General features: G+C 46.5%; 1 long non-coding RNA gene across 1 annotated transcript; it reads right to left on the reverse strand.

Annotated features, from left to right (window-relative positions):
• Positions 1-384: 384 nt before the first annotated feature.
• Positions 385-4,878, reverse strand: LOC131819931 (uncharacterized). Its single transcript, XR_009349389.1, has 3 exons — positions 4,693-4,878; positions 3,642-3,724; positions 385-1,318 (listed from the first exon to the last, which is right to left on the reverse strand). It is a non-coding gene; the product is annotated as an uncharacterized LOC131819931 (long non-coding RNA).
• Positions 4,879-19,120: the final 14,242 nt, after the last annotated feature.

The following is a 19,120-nucleotide window of genomic DNA, read 5'->3' on the forward strand; positions in this document are numbered from 1 at the left end:
TCAGATTACACACACTAAATCTGGCAACCGTACCAGAAAGCCCATTGCTACCTTAGGAAAAAGCCTCCTCACCTCCTGTCATCACCTACAACCCCAATGCAGGTGGCATGGCTGCTCCTGTGAGTGGGGCTGGGGGGACGCTCTTCAAAAGATGAAGTGCCCCTTGAAAGATGACATTTATTTGGGACCTCCACTTGGAGTAAATGTTATCTAGGCAAACCCAAGACACAAGGAATGACTTAGATTCCTTCTCCTCCACCGGTTTCTGTGGAGCCTTTCATGATGACGTGGGACTACTTTATCTTCCCTCAGTAAGCCAGGTTTTCCTGGAGGGATTAGTTTGCTAGAGCTGTGTAACAAGTACCACAAGAGGAGAGGCTTAAACAACAGAAATTTATTATCTCACAGTCTGGAGGCTGGAAACATGAGATCAAAATGTCGGCAGGGTTGGCTCCTTCTGAGAGCTGAGAGGGAGAACCTGCCCAGGACTTTCCCCCAGTTTCTGGTGTTTGCTGGCAATCTTGGGCATTCTTTAGTTCATGGAAATTTTACTCTCATCTCTGCCTTCATGTTCCCATGGTGTTCCTGTCTGTGTGTCTCCGTGTGCAAATTTCCCTGTTTTATAAGGATACCCAATCCTATTAGATTAAGGTCCACCCTGAGGACCTCATTTTAATTTGATTACCTCTGTAAGGACCTGCTTTCCCAATAAGGTTATATTCTGGAATATCGGGAGTTAGGACTTCAACATATCCTTTTTAGGAAACTGATACAATGCAACCCACAGAAATGCACCTTAATGGTGTGCCTATTTACGTTCGCTAGGAAGATAAGGGACCATCCTAATCGGAGGCAGTGATGTGGTTCCTTTGCTGGCTTCAGTTGATAATGATTTAAGGCCTCGGAGTAATGGAAGATAAACTGCTTGTCACTGCCCACTCTGCGTTCCAGGAGATTGCGTTTCTGTGGGAGGCCAGCCCCGGCGTTGCCCTGCAAAGGGCTTTTCCATTATGTTAAGAGCTGGTGATGATAGCCACTGTTAATATTCAGCCCTTTGGCCTCCACCCTCTCCCATTCCTTCCGCCCCACGCACGTCCTTCTGACTCTCCGGGAGGTAACATCAGGCCTGCTCTCCCCAAGAGACCTCTGCGATGGTTTGCCCGCAGCTGGGGGACTCACGATGCTTTGGGCAGCATGTGTTCATGGAGGGGAGTATAAGAGGGAAAAAGGGAGTCTTTCTTGCAGGTCTTCACCCTCCCCCTTCCAATCCAGCCAATATCAGACCGGTCTGTCTTGCTTCCCCTCCTCCACGCAGGTGCTGGGAGAACAAGATAAAATTCCTTGTCAGTTTGGACCCTGAATTCTCATTTATTTATTAAGAAATGATCCCATCTTCTCCAAGGACCCATCTATCCTGTTTTCCTGGGCACTATCCATTACTGCAGAAACGAAGAAAGGGAGAGATCCACTGTAAGCCATGGGCTTTTGGGTGGTTCTAGAGGTCTTCTTTCACCAGGGAGAATGGTTTTTGAAGCCTGTCCAGGAAATTTGGTCCTAAAAGCAGCCTGCTCATTTGAGCTTCTGCAGAGCTGACTAGCGTGATGAAGGGAGTGTCAGGGCATGAGGGAGTCTGTTCAGGTGCCCTAACGGAGGGCCACAGGCTCAGTGAATTCAACACCACACACTTGCTGTCTCACGGATCCTGAGTCTGGAAGTCTAAGATCAAGATGTCGGCAGGGTAGGCTCCTTCTGAGGACTCTCTCTTTATTTGTGGCTGCCTTCTCCCTGTATCCTCACGTGGTCTTCCCCTGTGCATGACTGCGTCCTGATTGCATCCTCATATTGGATTAAAACCACCCCAGTGACCTCCTTTAACCTTAATTACCTCCGTGAAGACCCAGTCTCCAAATACAGTCACATTCTGAGATACTGGGGGTTAGACTTCGGCATATTCACTTGGAGGTGGGGCATAATTCAGCCCATCACAGTGTCCTTGTATGAAATTCACTGAGGGACTTGGGTCTCAGGTTTCACTCAGCCTCTGGGTAAGTGACTTTGGGGAGTGTGTCAGCTGGAGGTTTTGGTTGTCAACGGCAGAAACATTCCAGGCTCACTTGAGCAACATGGGATTGAATTAAGACGCTACTGAGTGCACACTGACATGAAGGGAAGGCTGGGAACCAGACAGAAACTCTGGCTGACAATGTGGGGGATGGGAAGCAGAAGCCCCAGGAAAGTGCACTGTGATGGAAATGCTTGGATCAGGGTGTAGGAGCTGACAAGAGTGAGTTCAAGAGTGAAAAGGGACAGCTCCCTGCTGGGTGGGTCAGGAGGTGGAAGGACCCAGAGCCTAGGCCTCAGTGATGGGAGCCGGGCACCAGGGTTCACGGCTTTGCAGCCCACCCCTCATCAGAGGGAGTGATTCCATAAGAGAAAATCAGCAACTGTCAAAAGAGGAAATGGGTGCTGGGAAGCCCAAAACAATGACAAGCCACTGTCCCTTGACTTATTTCCTTGCTTGAGAAAAGGGGGTTGGCCTGGGCAACCTCTAGGTCTGTCTTCATTAAACATTGACTAAAGCTCCCTACCACTTCTTTCTTGAGTTCCTCCCCTTTCTTTGTCAGGTGGGTGTTGAGACTTCCACTCCTGGATTCTTTATTGCCTGCAGTGCCTCCCTGGCCTTTGACTGTACCCCGGTGTTTCCCCCAGTGGAGGCGTTGGCCTCTGTTTGTTCCGGAAGGTCACCAGGCTTGTACTGCTATAAAAAAAGCAGAGTGAGCTTTTCTGGTATGGATCAGTTTATTAATGTCTTCTTTGTGATTTGTACTGGTAATAAATATTATATTCATTATAAACAATAATTCAACCTGCCATTCTTTCTCTGGTCCTCAGTTACCTTGTCCATAAAACAAGAAGGTTGAATTAAAGGATTATTAAGGTCTCTTTCAGCTTGAGCTCTGTTGGATTCCACGAAAATTAAACTCCTCAGGGTAGGGAGCCTGTGGGGGTGGACTGTGAGGCATCCCCCTAGAACTTGGAAATGGAAAATGCAATTTCCCTCTAAGGGAAAAATTATAAAACCAGCTGGCACCAGATCAAAGGAGATATATTCAAAGTCTCCTTAAATGGACAGGATGGATCTCAGACCAGAGAAGTCTGGACTGACAACGGGAACGTGCCCAGGGGCAGAATGGCCTGTCAGAATGGGATGGAGCACCACGGACATGGAGCAAAGGGAGGCTGGGAGCTCACTGGGATTTATTCAAAATTTGGCCAAGACGAGGCTAGGGCAAGGCAGTGGGCAGGGTGCCAACACATTAGAAGACTCTGAACCCTCTGTTGCCTGCGTCAGTGTGGTAGAGATGGGGAGGAGCGAGAAGCTGTCAGGACTGGGATGAGAGTCCACATGGCTAACTACCCACTTGGCAGAGGTGCCCACCAAACAGGAAGGTCTTTAGCTACAGCTGGAACAGGGTCCTAGGGTCCGACCATATCCAACATTTACACATTTATCTTCTAATGGCTGGGACATCTGTGGGGTCCTTGGTGTGAGAAGAGCAGTGAGTAGGAACATAGAAGAGGCTCAGTGCAGAAGCTGTTTCTCCATCAGCCCAGAATTATTTTAATATCTAATAACTTACACGTTTGAATCATTCATTCTCTTTTTCTGATTCCAACTCCCCAAGCAATCCTTTGATTTGAATGTGGTTTCCCATGTTTCTACCTGTAGGGAGAGAATGTGCACGATAGGCTTACCTGATTGTAACAAGACTGTATTTTTCAAAATAAACAAACAGACTTTCTGTTTTATCAGTCTCTTGGGAGCCTGATCACATAGATCACGTGACTTCCCCCTGTGAGAGAAATTCATTCTTGGCTTACAGACAAAGTCAACTGCCCCAATTAAAAAACAAAACAAAACCAAACAAAAAGACCCAAACTTGCTGCATGGAAATGCTTCTTAGAAGTAGCCAGCCAGCATCTCTTTCAAACTTAGAATCAGTGGTCCAAGAGTTTCTTCAGTATTTTTCCACAGGATCTCTGGCGGAATTTCCACAGCTTGTAAAAATTCAACTATAGACAGCAGCATGATACAGTGGTTTTTTCTCTCTCTCTCTCTCTCTGGTGTGTGTGTGTGTGTTTAGCAAATTTTTACTAACACATTTTATTTTCAAACAGAATCTCACAAAGGACCTCAAGCTCCGGATAAGCATATCCATATGCCAGACATCTCTTCTTGGGTATGTAGTAGGCACATCAGATATGAGATGTACAGATAACATTCTTCTCTTTTTTTCTTTAAGATTGTATTCACTTATTTGAGAGAGCAGAGCAAGAGACAGAGAGAAAGAGAGCACATGAGCAGAGGAAGGGCAGAGGGGGAGGGAGAAGCAGACTCCCCACCGAACAGACTCCTAGACGCAGGACTGGATCTCAGGACCCTGGGATGATGACCTGAGCTGAAGAGAGACACTTAACTGATTGAGCCACCCAGGTACCCCCTAAATAGAATTCTTGATGACCTGCCTTTCTCCACACCTGCTCCTCCCCTTCAGGCCAAAAACCTAAAATCATTCTCAGGTCTTCTCTTCCCAAACTCTTGCTTCCCCCTACATTATATATTTAGAACCCCATCCCTTCCAGGCCAGTCCCCCTATTCATGAACGCATGTTGCCAGGGTCTCTCTCTCACCTGGGTCACTGCAGTAGCCTTACAATAGGTCTCCCTGCTTCCATTTCTGCTTCTGTGTATTTCTTCTCTATGTAGTGAAGGGCTATGTTCAAAAATGTGGATTAGATCATATCTCCCTGTTCAAAGTGCTCCAACGTTTCCCATCGTACTTAGAATAAAAATCAAACTCTTGGCTGTGGTCGGCAAGGCCCTCCACCATCTGGTTTCCTGGTATGTCAGTGATTAAACCACTCTCCCCCTCATTCTCTTGGCTCCAGACACACTGGACTTATTGTTGTTCTTCAACTGTGCCAAGTTTGTTCTCTGCTTTGCATTCCCTGTTGTGCCTGCTTAGAACCGCTGGTGCCCTTGTCTTTGAATGGCTCACTTCCTCACGCCAGTCGCCAGTCGAGTCTTTGTCCAAAGGACACCTCAGAGAGGCCTCCCCTTACCACCTTGTTAAAAGAACCGCCCTGACTCACTTCTGCCTTCCAGCTCCTTGATTAGCTCCCTCCACCCCCAGAGCATTTTTTAGGGGATGCTGTGGTGTGCCCCCCCACCGGCGCCCCCTTCAGGACGGAGCAGCACTCGTGGCTCTAGCTGCTGAGAGTGCTGGTTGCTATCAGTCCACACCTGAGATGATTACCAGGCATCAGTCTTTGCTCTAAGAAGCAGCCTCACCCACGTTTATACCCACTCGCTGGAGGCAGCCTGTATCCAATGGCTAGTCCCACAGGAGTACAAATGCTCAGTCCGCTGCTCTCAATGGAGCCAACTCTGTTAGCCAAGCTCCAGACCTTCCAGTAGGACTGGGTGAGGTTTCTGCTCCCAGTGCTTCACAGCTTGACTTTTTCCCTCTGCCCAGCCTGCAGAACCCTGTGCAACCCCTTACAGGTGTTGTTCCTGAGAGCACTCCTGTAAATCTCTGTCTCAGGGTCTCCTTCCTGCGGGCCACTACCTACAATTCATTGTTTACTTATGTCCTGTCTCCCCAACGAAGACCAAAGTTCAATTAGAGCAGTGATATTGTCTGTCTTTTTCACCTCTGTATCCGACCCCAGGTGCCTTGCATGGTGCCTGGCGTACAGTTGGAATTCAATAAATAACTGCTGAATGAATGAGGGAGTATATCTCCAGTATATACCAGAAATGAAAGTGTTTTACAACTTCCAGTTATAAAATAAGAAAGTCATGGGGGTGTAAAGTAGCACGGGGAATGTAGTCAATAATATCATAATAATTTTGTGTTGTGACAGATGATAACTAGACTTACCACGCTGATCCTTCATAATGTATATAAATGTTGAGACACTCTAACATAAAGGTCAACTACACTTCAACTAAAAAAAAAGCTAATATATTGGACTGATAAGAAGTAAAACCTGATACATTGACTTCATCAAAATGAAAAATTTACGTATGTGATAAAGAACTTGTTTCCATACCGTGTAAAAAAAACTAACAAATCAATAGTAAAAAATAACTTGGGTAGAAATGGGCAAAAGGGAGTGCCTGGGTGGCTCCGTGGGTTAAGCCTCTGCCTTCGGCTCAGGTCATGATCTCAGGGTCCTGAGATCGAGCCCCACATCAGGCTGTCTGTTCTGCATGGAGCCTACTTCCCCCGCCCCCTCTGCCTGCCTCTCTGCCTACTTGTGATCTCTCTCTCTGTCAAATAAATAAAGTCTTTAAAAAAAAAAAAAGAAATGGGCAAAAGACTTGAATATGCAATTAACAAAGAAGAAGTATGAAAAGTTAATAAGCACATGAAAAGATGCCCATCATCATTAATTATCAAAAAATTTTTGAATTAAAAGCACAATAAGGTAACCTTTTATACCCACTAAAATGCTGAAACCAAAAGCTAATGACACACATGTTGGCCAGGATGTGGAGCAACTGGAATTTGAATACACTATTGGGGAGAGAGTATAAAAAAACAATGTAACTATTTTGGAAGTTGTTTGGTAGTATCTTATAAAATTAAACATACATTTACCATATGACCTGGGAATTTCATTCCAAGAGATATTTATCCAATATAAATAAAAACATCTACCTACCAAAAAAGTTTGTGGAAGAATGCTCTTGCCAAGCGTATTCATACTACTGCAAACTCGAAACACCCTGAATGTCCATCGTCAGGAAAATGCAAAACAGAACTAGAGTCTATTGATACACTGAAACAGCGCTCATCAAGACAAGGAATGAGCTACCCATACACAGAACAGCTTGTTGAATGAAAGCAGCCAAATGAAAAGTACATATTGTGGGAGCCCATGAACATGAAAAAAAAAAAAAAAAGACTTATCTATGTGCTCCACGTCTAAGCGGTTGCCCGGAGAGGGAAGGGTACCTTCTGGGACAGTCTTGCGGTAAAGATGGGCTTAGGGAACAACCCTCAACTGGTCTGAGAACTCCTGCTCTGCCTCCTTTTTACCCACATTTTTGGTAACTCTGGGGCGAGGGTTGCCTAATGGACTACTGCAATACTGCCTATGTGGGGGAGTTGTTTTAGGAGGAATATGACCTCCAGGGTATGTACACATGTATAAAATGTTATCTGTGGTGGGGAAATGAATGAAGACTGACCACGGGGGGAGGGGGAGTGAAACTGCGTTTTTTAAATTGTGGGAGTGGGGTGCGAGAAGGCAGATGGGAGGAGCTCCTCCTGTGGCCATTCCCACCGCTGTGCCACTTGAGAAGTCCCTGGGGGACCTTGCAGTACCTTAGGACAGAGCTGATTCTGGAATCAGGAACTTGACTTTCACGGCCAGGCTCCATTGCAAATAAGGCATTCACAGTGCCTCCTTAAGTGAAGACTTGGCATTACACATGCATGAGCCCACTCAGCAGGGTTGAGGAGCCCCACACTCTGTTCTATAGAAAGAAGAGACATGGGAAATGAAGTGGCCTGTGTCTCTGAAGTCAGTGATAAATCTTAGGGACCTAGAGAAGACCCGAGGGGATTTAGTATCTCCAGTGAGATTTGGGGTTAGAGGAATGACTTGAGACTCTAGAACCCCAAGTCAAGAGTGGTCCCAGGCAGAGAGACTACTTGGGTCGAGCCGTGGGGTTAGACCTTTATTCCAGTAGAATGTGCAGGAAGCCAAGGACCCTGGTGACAGCTCCTTTTCTTCTGTGCCCTTATAGTAACTCTCTATTTCCAGGACTGGAATTCACTGGAACATTCAATGTGCCATCACCACAAGGAGGTGAAGGCCATTTCTGGGTCAGAGAAGGTGACATTGCCTATTTGTTCTCTTCCCGTTTCTTCTCCCAATGGCTCCCACATCTGACTGATCTTTTTTCATTCTACTCTGCATTTTTGACAGAGACAGGAAAACAAGGCTGTCTGCCAGTTTCAGATGTCCTGACTTCTTGCCTGGATGGAAACACGCTGAGTTGGAATGAGATAATGCTGGGGTATCTTTCCCCTGAAACCGGGAGGGAAATGTGACTAGGTATGCGGGGGTCAGACTCCCACCCCAGCGATTCCCCCAGAGCCACAGAGAGGCTTAGCCGACCTCTGCTCTCCCCTTCCTCATCAGGGAGACAAAGTTCCCAGGGCAGCCCGAGCCAGAACTAGCTGTTTCAGTAGCTGCAATGTGGCATTCAGCTCCTCTAGAAGGCTGCTGGAACCAAGTCCACTGCTTGGTCCCTAGGAAGGGGTTCTGGAATTATCTGGCTTTTTTTTTTTTTTTTTTTAATCTCCCCTGAAGCCCTTTGACAAAGCAAAAAGGAAAGTAGTCAACGCAGCAAATGTCCAACAGCCTTCCAGACAGTCCGGATCTATCCATCGCAGCCTGGGCCGGTTCATTATACACTGTGAGGAGACCGGTCCCGGGTCCCTAAGCAGGTTGATGCTGGCCCGTAGGCAGGAGTGTTCATGAAGGACACAGAGCATGAGGAGCTGAGCTGGACTGAGTACATCAGTGTCCTGGAGACTGCCAGAGAAGACAAATCCTTTCCTCACGACCACCGAGGCCACGCATCGGGGGAAATGCCTCTGAGGACCTCAAGGATACACATCATTGGCGTAAGTACACGCAGTGCCTGATGCCAGTAATAGCCATTGATGAGCAAACATCCTCACAGAAAAGCGCATAATGCCTCATCTCTGCCACGGCTAAATTGTTTTCATAAAATTCTCATCACTGTTCTAAAGAATAAAAACATCACCAGCACATCATGTCCTCATCAGGGTTTAGGACAGACCTGGGCTCCGTTCCTAGCCCCAGCAATCGCTTACTGACCTTAGTCATCTTGGGCAAGTCCTCCTATTTTTTTTTTTTTTAATTAAAAAAAATTTTTTTTTTTAAATTTATAGGCTTTGAAATCTGTTTGTTAATAATAATATGACCATTACTACCATTACTCTGGAGTGCCCACTGTGGGTTCTGCACCATTCTAGGAGCTAGAAAAATAGTGGCAAGTAAGCAAGCCGACAAAACGTGTCCTTTTCAAGGAGAAAGGAACCGCACAGGTTATGTTGACTGGAATGATTTTATAAAAAGAATTGTGAACTGTGAGGAAGAGTTGGAATTAAGAACACACTGAAGCTTGGAGGACGGGCACCCCTGAGGATCTTCAGAGGGATACGTTTTCCCCATTCTGCAGCTGCGGTCCCTGAGAGTTACAGAATTTAGGCTGTGACAGGCAAAGTACTTGCCACAATGTGTCTGTTGTAAAGTTGTTGCCTCTGACTTCAAGGCCCACCCCCACACCCCTCCAGTTCACGCTTCGTGAGGCTGGAGCAGCACTAGGTCTGCCATATTTAGTTCGTCGTTGCCACCTGCCGCCTGGTAAATTCTTGCCATAGGGGGCACTGAAGGGAGGCTGGGAGGCTGGGAGGCGAGAGGGACTGCACCCTCCCCGGTGCTCCCGAGGGTTTCCTGGCTGCTTCTGTCAAGCTGTTGCCACCTTTCATCCTCGCAGTGGCAGATGAGTTCAGTTTGCAATTCTGCCAGCAGTTGTGGAACCAGCCTCAGCACACCCTTTCTGGGACTCCAGCACCCACCAAACAACAAGCACCCCTCCTCCAACATTTGCACACCACCAGTACCGAGGTGCCCCTCCTCCAAGCTACTATGTGCTCCAAATTCCAGCCCTAACTTAGAGTTAACAATTCTTATAAAATCATCCCAGTCAATATAACTGGTGTGGGTCCTCTCTCCTTACTGGACCCTGCTTTATAACCGGGGGCACTGAGAAACTGGCCTAGCTGATTCTAGACCTTTGTTCTATCCACTGACTCTCCCATGATATCTGTCTGGCTGTAGGTCTCTATCTGGGAGAGGAGGGTTTGCCCTGACCACTGAGCACCCCCAAGAAGATCTGCCTTACCTTTTGTGATAAAGAAGGAAGACAGTGCTCAGGTGGTTATTCTCCAGGGACCGGGCACTTGGGGCTAAAAAAAAAAAATGAGACCAGTCCTTTGCCTGTCCATTCCCCTTCTGAGGGCAGCTGGTGGCACTCTATTCTGAGCCTGCCCTACAGCCATCGTCTTGCTTCTTTCCTGCCTATGGGACCTGGATTTGGGTCAGACCAGAGGTCTCTTGGTTTGGGACAAAGTAGACCCTTTCTCCAAGCCCAGGGATTAGTCATAATTGGTCTAAGCCAGCCATATTTCTCTCCCTCCCTTCTGCCCATGATTGGGCATATCACTTGGTCTTGACCAATGAGATAGAAAGAAATGTGGCAGAAATCCACAGGGGTGTTCCGTTGGCGAGCAACAAGTACTACCCTACTCTTTCCTTCTAGCTGGACTTTCGGCAGCTAACTTGGGACCATGAGATGGCACTATTGGGGATGAGACGTGAACAGCTAAGAGCAACAAAGCAAAGAATTAGCGAAGAAGAAGCAACGCAAAGAAGAGCCAGGATTCTGCACGGCACGTCTCGGTCTGGACTCCCGACTCTATGCTTCTCTTATAGGAATAAATGAATTGCTTGATGCTGCTAGTAGTAGTTGGGCATTCTGCTGTTCGTGACCAAAAGCCTTCCCATTTGATAGAAAACAGCCAGTTCACATCAACCCAGCACCCCTGTCTCCTCCATGGGTGCCTGCTCAACCCTCACACCGACTGCTGCAGGCTGCACCCCAGAAAAGCCCCATTCTGACAAGCGTGGCCATCAGTCTGCTCTGCAGGGGTGGCCCCCAGCATGCCACGTATGCCGCGTTGTCCTCTGCTAGGCTCTGGCGCAACCTTCAGAGCAAGAGGGCGTATAAATAAAAGGCCTTATGTTTTATATGCTAGTCAATATTTATTCAACCCCACCAGAGCAGTGGACTGGAAGGAACAGAGAGACTATAAAATGTCTTCTGTACTGAAGCTTGAAATCGTGCTGGAGGAAAGGGGCTTCTCCGTGCTCTCACTGCAAAATAGTCTTCCGCCCAGCAGAGCTTGGGAGCCCGTGGGAAGCAGAGCGGTTGGGGCAATCTGGTGAATGAGGACAGAGACAGCCCAGGGCTGCAGACACATGGCAACAGCTATACTCTCCTTGCAGCTCCAACCTGCCTCTTGAGTGGCTTATCTCAAATGCAGAAGGTCCTGTGTCCCCAGGGATGGCTCTTCTCTCCTCGCTTAGAGGATCTCACGGGAGAGCCCACACTTTTAAGGGCTGCAATTGAGGGATCTTTCTAAAGCCCTTTGGGGGTGTTTGTGTATCTGATGGATGGCACTCCACCCACCCACTCCCAACATCTTGAGTCCCTGCTTATCCTTGCTTTTCCCTGATGCTGTGTTTTGTTGCTTTTCCCGCTCTTGTGCTCTCTCTCTCTCTCTCTCTTTTTAATTTATTTGACAGAGAGAGATCACAAATGGACAGAGAGGCAGGCAGAGAGAGAGAGAGAGAGAGATTGGGAAGCAGGCTCCCTGCTGAGCAGAGAGCCCGATGCGGGACTCGATCCCAGGACCCTGAGATCATGACCTGAGCCAAAGGCAGCAGCTTAACCCACTGAGCCACCCAGGCGCCCCCCTTGTGCTCTCTTATCTGCTCTGTTTGTCTCCCGTTGTTCAACTCTCTTCCCAACACCTAGCCTTCACACAGCATCTGTTACTTGCTTTGGGCAGGGTAGATGATTCTGTCTCTACTCAAAACTTTCAAAGCTCCCCCTGGACTACTCACCCTCCCAAAACTGTTGCCTGATATTGTAGAACCTTCCCCTTCTGCCCTCCAATTCCAGCCTTATCTTCATCTCTCCCTTCCATGGACATTGTGTGCTCATTGGAAATGATTCTCTAAACCCACTCCAGGACCTCTTTCCTCCATGCCTTTTCTGAGGCTGCTCTTGTTCCGGAGATGACTTTCTTCTTCCCCACCAGAATCTAATCAAATCCACCAAAGCTGTGCTTAAATGCCTCCTCAGTTTCCTTCAATCTTTGCTTTTCTCTCTGGGAGAAAAGCATCTGGATCACTAGCAATTCATACTCATTGCACTAGAATCAGTAGAATTTTCTGTTTTGCGTATGATTTCCCCCCCTTCTTTTACATAATAAATCAGTGGTTCTCAACCAGGAGGTGACTCCCCATCTCAACTCTGGGACACATTTGGCAATGTCTGGAGACATGCTTGGTTGTCACCCTGTGGGGGTGCCCCTGGCATGGTGGGGAGAGGCCAGGGATGCTGCCATGGACATCCCACAATGCACAGGGTCCCCCCCAACCCTTGCCACAGCAAAGAACCATCCAGCGCAAGTCGTCAACACTGTCAAAATTGATAAACCCTGCATTAGATTATAAGTGTCCTGAAAGCAGAAATTCCTATTCCTTTTATTCTCTTATGGTTTTGAACCATAGTTTTGTTCAATTATTTTAAATGAATGACCATATATGTTTAACATACATTTACTTACTCTGTCTTGAACCAGTATGTAGATGCCTACCGCCCAAAGTGTGATCTGCCCTCTGCATTACCCACATAATATGCCCATTAGCCACCACATGTAATATATAGGATGGCTCACAGGGTAGCCCTTCATCATTGGCATTCTCCCGGCCTCTCCCCGCATTGCTGGGTCCCATAAAGCAAAAATTCCAGCTCGTATTTGCTCCGCTCCTTACAGAAATTCCTTCACCAAGCTAGTTTTAGTATATTATGTCTTCTGTCTTTATGGAGGCTCAATAAAAGTAGCACTCTGCTGAACAGTGCTTCCGTGCTGTGGAACTTGAGTTAGCCCGATTTTGTACACTCCCCACACTTGAAGGTGACTTTAACACAGCCCCTTCATTTTACAAATGAGGAGAGTCAGTTTCTCTGTATTATTCAGCGTCCTTTATCCAAGGACCTACATGATAAATTCCTACCTAACTTTAATTCCAGGAACACATTTTGTCTTTGTAGATGTATATGTTGTTGAGAAGACAAAAATCTAGGCACCCTAATATGCTTCTCTCTTTGGCTTAGCTGTCAGAAACGTTAGCACCAAATTAAAAGTCTAAGTGTTAGAATCTGCTCCACTCAGATGTCTGAAAGCATCTCTTTATTTCTTTTGCTTTCTTCAGCAGGAGAGTTATCCTTAAATACCTGCTCTTGTGCTGTTTCAATCTTTCAGCTGCCTCAAGTCTTTGGCAGTGAGTGGGTACAGATCTTAAGTGAAACAAACAGAAACTACTTTGGCGCTATTGTGAGCCATCTTCTGTTGTTGGGGGCCAAGCGCCAGGTGCTGGGGTGGAGGCAACCTAGTTAGAATTTCAGCTCTACCACTTGACACCATTGGTGTCACCTTGGGCTTATTACCTAACCAATCTCAGAAGTGGTACCCCATAGGGCTGGCGAAAGCATCAAATGCGAGAGACACATTGATGACCCTTCCTGGGTCTACCTGGTCACAGATGAGTCACGTGCATATTTCCTGCTTCAGTGTCCAGCCTTGTTTATGAAGCCCACGGTGCTGTATTAGCTCCACTGAGGGTCTGCCTCAGCCATTTTTCAGTAATAGGAACAACATTTTCACTTTAACAGAGATTCATCTTCTTTTAAGAGGCACATGGGAGGGGTAGAGGGAGAGAGAATCTTAAGCAGGCTCCATGCCCAGTGCAGAGCCCGAGGCAGGGCTCAATCCCACGACCCTGAGATCATGACCTGAGCCAAAGTCACAAGTCAGGTAGTTAACCTCCTGAGCCACCCAAGGACCCCAACACAGATTCATATAGTTATGATTTATCTCCCCATTTAAAGCTAATGTAACTCATATAAAGTTATCATTCTCTGTTCCTATGTGTTTCTTCGGGACGGTAAGTCATGTAAACAACAGCACAACACTCTACTTTGGGTCCTTTGATTAGCTGTTCTGGTAGCTATTTTCAGAGCTTGGCACTGTCTGTGCTCCTGTCACTTAGGCTTAACGGCTGGCCTTGAGGTTTCACGTTGTAAATATAGGGAATATGGCCCAAAAAGGCTACTTATTTTTCTTCTTGCCTAAGATGGGATGAATTTAGAAACCAATGGAGAATACCAACTACTCTCCATGTCTTTATCATTAAACAGCTTGCCATTTATTTGGAAGCGCAGAGGCCCTGGAGGAAAAAAAAAAAAAAAAGTTAAACAGTTTAATTTCTTCAAAAAAAAGAAAAAACAAAAAACGAAAAAAACCCTTTAGTTTTTGGAGTAGTTCAATTCTCCCAGCTCCTGGTGAGGAACTGAAGAATGAAGGTTCAGAGAGACCTCAGGGCCTGGCCTGATCCTATTGCCATGCCCATGGAGTCAGGGGGCACATTCTTCCCATGCTCCTTACTAAAACTGAGACCCCAGGCCCAGAAACACTTATATTCCTTACTGAGTTGAAAGGCGGAGATTTGGGGTTAAAGTTTGTGAACTTTGGGGTGCCTGGGTGGTTCAGTTGGTTTAGCGTCTGCCTTTGGCTCAGATCATAATCCCTGGGTCCTGGGATTGAGTCCCACATTGAACTCTCTGCTCAGCAGGGAGCCTGCTTCTCCTTCTGCCTGCTGCTCCCCCTGTTTGTGCTCTCTCTCGCTCTCTCCTTCAAATAAATAAATACAATCTAAAAAAAAAAAAAAAAAAAAAAAAGTTTGTGAACTTTCTACCTTCCAAAGCTGTGTAATCCAAATACGGTCATCATTTGCCTCCTGTTCCCCTTTAAATTTACATTCCAGTTAATAAAAGGAAATCAAGTTGAAACCCCAGTTCCTCAGTTTCACTGGCCACATCTTCAAAAGCTCAGTAGCCACATGTGGCTAGTACTAGCCACACTGAGCAGCTCAGATGCCTGACACATTCATCGTCACAGAAAGAGTTGTTCAACAGTGCTGTTCTAGAACCTTCTACCTAAAGGGGTGTTGTTGCCAATGAGAGGCACTGCAGCATGTCTGCCATTTCTCACAGTTCTAAAACAGTGTTCTTTTCAGAGGAGGAGCTTGGCGACAGGGGCTGTCAGTGGTGACTCCTCCCTGGGTCTCCTTTTGTGAGGGCTTGCCTGTTTGGCACCCCAGCCTCTCTAATGATTATAGAAAGCTACAGACAACAATGAGTCCAGGGGGCAATTGGTGATAGTCCTTTGCTCCAAATGTGTGTATACCTGAATTCAGGTGTGTGTCCCAGTCAGTGGCCACGGGACAATCTCCAATACCTCCAAGAAATGTTGCCCTGAAAGCGTTTCCTGTCCCAGGCGGAGTCCCGCTTCCAGCATTGCCCTGGTAAAAAGTCCTAGTATCCACCCCAAATGGAAAGGATGAAGGATCGTTTGGTTTCCGCAAGGCCAAGGGTTGGCTTTACATTTGCTCCTTTCATATTGGTTCAGAGAAGTGTCCAAATACGGAATGGGATGCTCTGTATTCTCCAACTTCCCGGGGAGGTTTCTATTTTATATATTTCAGTACATAAAAATATACAAACTAAATGCTATCACTATTGTCTCTCTGTGTCCCCGAATCCAGCTGACCTTGACTTTTCTGAATTCTCTGCCTCTCTGGAGGCTTTGGCACGGGGACAGATCCCTCACTGTAGTACCCACATGGTGCCTTTGAAGCCTAAAACAATCTTTTTTCCTGGTCCCAAAATAGCACCTCTGTGATTACCCCTGATGCCCCGGCTGTCATTACCCCAGGTTTCTGGCTCTGCCTTCTCCTTATCTAGATAAGACTGGCACATGGAACGTTGTATCTTTTTTGCCCCCAGTTTCACACTTTTCCTCACATACTTTGTTAATAAACACACGACCATCCACGGAGCTCTTCCCACATGCCGGAAACAGTGGTGAGTGCTTTCCCTGTGTTACCTGCATTTCATTTCACCCCCTGTGCAGCTACCTCCTCCTTCTGAGCCACCGTTACCTCTCACCTGGACCACTGCAGATGCTCCCTAACACATGTCCTTTCCTCTGTCCTTGTCCCCTTTGGTCTGTGCTCAGCCGAGCAGCCAGAAGGAGCCTATTCAAACGTGAGTCAGGTCATGTCCTTGCCCACAGCTCCAGCATGCTCTCTTCCGACTCAGAGCCCAAGGCAAATGGCCTAAAATACCCTAAGCCATCTGTGCCCCATGTGTGCCCTGTCACTGTCCTGACCGCATCTCCTACCACTTACCCCTCCTTATTCTGAGCCAGCCACCCTGGCCTCAGGGCCTTTGCACTTGGTTTTCTTCCTGCCAGGTGTCCATGTGGCTTGCTCCTTTGCCTCCTTCAAGTCTCTCTTTATTTAAGTACCGCTTTCCCGTGAGGGCTTCCCCAGCCACCCTATTTAAAATCACGCACACACACACATATGTCATCTCCATAGGACTTAACACCATTAATCGGTCCTATATTGAACTAATTTATTGTCAGTCTTCTCAAATGACGAATCTAAGCTCTACAAGAATAGGGAATTTTGTCTATTTCATTCACTGGCATATTCCCAGTACCTGGCACATTTTAAGGTACTCAGTAAGTATTTTTGAATAAGTGAATGAACTTTCTGAGATCTGTAGTCAACTCCCATTTTGTGGGTGGGGAAACTGAAGTGTATGGTTAAGCGACTGGCCTGCGATCATGCGTCTGGTCCTTCAAAGCTCATGTGCTTCAGCTCAACACGTGCAACCACCCGTGACAATGACTAACATCCCATCAGTGCCCTCTGGAGGGGCCCCGCCAGCCCTCACCTTGCACCTGCTCCCCAGCCCACTCATGTGTTCAAGCAGAGGACTTCCGCAGTGTATCAGCCTCGACGAAAGCAAGTTCAGCAAATTCCACAGATGCCAGCTATCGTCAGGCAGAACTTCCAGAAATGGCAGCATCTCTTTCCCATTTGGGCCAGAAAAGCTAAAAAAAATGCAGATTCTCCAAAGACTCGGGTGCAAGCTCACTGTCCCCTTGGGTAGCCTGATCCTAGGTAAGCTATCTATTAAACAGAACTGGCAATAATGAGGGAAATCTTTGATTTTGACCCAGAACAGAGGGTGAGAAGTTCAGCAAATAAAGCCTGGCCTGTTAGCAAATTTCTCATTGTTGTGGTGAAGAGGTTGCATATTAAATTTAATTTTGATAAGCTATGTAGAGGAGAAGGAAATGTGTTTTAAATATTAGCTAGTGAACAGATAGAACAAAACAAACTTTTTTTTTTTTTAAAGAATGGATTTGGAACTATTGGTACACTTCTTTTTTAGTTTTTGGTTTTTTTTTTTAATTGTGGTAAAAGCCACATAACATAAAATTCACCATCTTAGCCATTTTTAAGTGTACAGTTCAGTAATGGTAAGTATTGACACACTGTTGTGCAGCCAATCTTCAGAACTTTCTCATCTTGTGGATCTGAGCAGCTCTCCATTCTCCCCTCCCCCAGCCCCAATGACCACCATTCCACTCTTAGTTTCTGTGAATTCGACCACTCTAGATACCTCATAGAGTGGAATGAGGAATAGCAACAACATGAGTCTTTTTGTGCCTTGTGGATTTCACTTAACATAATTCCCTCAAGTTCCACTCGTGTGGTAGCATGGGTATGTTTTTAAAACTAACTTTTGAGCCCACTTCCCTTGATTAGGCTGGAGGTAAAGTCTGGGGACTATTTTTAGAGATGCTTATCTTTTCATAAGCATTTTGTCCGCATTTATGATGCGTAAAAATAATGCTTTGTTTACGACCACCCTGTTCAAATGGTTGAGGCTTGCCACAGAGTGGTACTTTTCCATTTAATTTGACTTTTTCCATTAAAATAAAATCGTTTATTAAAACAATCGTCCATAAATAGAGAACACTATTTAAATAAGATACACAGTGTAGGGCATGTTTTTGTGCAGTGGTTCTGACTGTCCCCAGGAATCCTGGGTCCTCTGATGCATGTCAGGGCCACTGAGGAAGGGTCTGGGAGGACTGAACTTTGACCCTAGTCCCCTAGTTTTGTTCAGAGCGGCTCTAGTTGCAAATCTCATGTTGTGGGGTCCTACATGATATTTTATTTCAATAAAAAAGTTTCCATAGTGTGGTGACATCATTGTTGTCCAGCATATATTCTTCCCCTTCCCACCCAAGCCCAGGCACTTGGTAGAGTTGTAGTTCTTGACTTTCTGATGATTGGGTAGAGCTATGGGACTAATTTTGGCCTGTGGTGGTATCATAACGTTTAATTCCGAATGCAAGTCCCTCCAGACCACCGCACTTCTGTCTTTTCCCTTTGCCATTATGGATTTCATGTTTGCATCCTCCCAAAATTCAGTTATTGAATCCCCAATCCTCAAGGTGATGCTGTTTGGGATGGGGCCTATGGGTGATAATTGGATCATGAGGGTGGAACCTTCACGGTGGGACTGATGCTTTCATAAGAAGAGACAGGAGAGAGCGTCTCTCAGCTCAGGGCCATGTGAGGGCATGGCAAGAAGACACCATCTATGAACCAGGAAGAGAGAGTTCTCCTTAGACACTGGATCTTCCGGCACCGTGATCTTGAACTCTCTGGCCTCCAGAACTGTGAGGAATAGAGATTTGTTGCTTAAGCCACTCAGCTTGTGGTATTTTGTTACAGCAGCTCGCACAGACTGAGGCATATGGTTACTGGCAATGCAGTGGCTACTACTGAATCAGCATGGGTCCCAGAATGAGTATGAGGAGGATAACACAGAGAAGAGGTTTCAGCCAGTTCAAAATATTCAGCATGAGCTAAGAATAGCTATTTTTTGTCTTAAGCCACTAACATTTCGGGATTGATTTGTTACTAACCCAGCCTACCTTGACTGATACACATAGTTTTTGAAAGTGAGAAAACCACCATTTTGGAGATATCTAAATGCTGCTGCAGAGTAAGACAGCTCTTCACTAACTTGGAAGTCTTTTTTCCCTTTTTTTAAAAATTTTATTTATTTGACAGAGATCACAAGTAGGCAGAGAGGCAGGCAAAGAGAGGAGGAAACAGGCTCCCTGCTGAGCAGAGAGCCCGATGCAGGGCTCGGTCCCAGGACCCTGGGACCATGACCTGAGCCGAAGGCAGAGGCTTTAACCCACTGAGCCACTTCCTAACTTGGA

This window comes from Mustela lutreola, chromosome 1 (assembly GCF_030435805.1).
Source record: "Mustela lutreola isolate mMusLut2 chromosome 1, mMusLut2.pri, whole genome shotgun sequence".
Taxonomy (NCBI): domain Eukaryota; kingdom Metazoa; phylum Chordata; class Mammalia; order Carnivora; family Mustelidae; genus Mustela; species Mustela lutreola.